We start from the raw sequence: 952 nt of genomic DNA on the forward strand, positions 1-952 counted from the left end.
GCCGAACCCAACAACAATGGTGGAGATGCAAGGAAGATGCTTGGTGACTTTACTTCACCAACTTCCGACTTCTATGGAAGAAGAATCTCAATTCCTGCAATTGGAGTAATCAAATTTGAGCTTAAGCCTCAATTATTTTCTCTAATGCAGTAGAATTGCAAGTTTCATGGACTTCCATTGGAAGATCCTCATCAGTTCTTAGCTGAATTCTTGCAAATCTGTGACACTGTTAAGACCAATGGGGTTAATCCCGAGGTCTACAGACTTATGCTTTTTCCCTTTGCTGTAAGAGACAGAGCTAGGATATGGTTGGACTCACAACCTAAAGAAAGCCTGAACTCTTGGGAAAAGTTGGTCAATGCTTTATTGGCCAAATTCTTTCCACCTCAAAAGATGAGCAAGCTTAGAGTGGAAGTCCAAACTTTTAGACGGAAGGAAGGTGAATCCCTCTATGAAGCTTGGGAAAGATACAAGCAATTGATCAGAAGGTGTCCTTCTGACATGCTTTCAGAATGGAGCATCTTATGTATATTCTATGATGGTCTGTCTAAATTGTCCAAGATGTCATTGGACCACTCTGCTGGTGGATCTCTTCATCTGAAAAAACACCTGTAGAAGCCCAGAAACTCATTGAGATGGTTACAAATAACCAGTTCATGTACACTTCTGAAAGAAATCCTATGAATAATAGGATGACTTAGAAGAAAGGAGTTCTTGAGATTGATACTCTGAATGCCATATTGGCTCAGAATAAAATATTGACTCAACAAGTCAATATGATTTCTCAGAATCTGACTGGAATGCAAGCAGCATCCGGCAGTACTAAAGAAGCCTCCTCTGAAGGAGAAGCTTATGACCCTGAGAATCCTGCAATGGAAGAGGTGAATTACATGGGAGAATCCTATGGAAACACCTATAATCCTTCATGGAGAAATCATCCAAATTTCTCATG

The 952-nt window shown here is 40.2% G+C and overlaps 1 non-coding gene across 1 annotated transcript; it reads right to left on the reverse strand.

Annotated features, from left to right (window-relative positions):
* Positions 1–399: 399 nt before the first annotated feature.
* LOC148544148 (small nucleolar RNA R71) lies at positions 400–507 on the reverse strand. The gene has a single exon (XR_015901142.1). It is a non-coding gene; the product is annotated as a small nucleolar RNA R71 (small nucleolar RNA).
* Between the last annotated feature and the right edge of the window lie 445 nt (positions 508–952).

This window comes from Arachis ipaensis, chromosome B9, assembly GCF_059453495.1.
Source record: "Arachis ipaensis isolate K30076 ecotype BB chromosome B9, ASM5945349v1, whole genome shotgun sequence".
In the NCBI taxonomy this organism is placed as follows: Eukaryota; Viridiplantae; Streptophyta; class Magnoliopsida; order Fabales; family Fabaceae; genus Arachis; species Arachis ipaensis.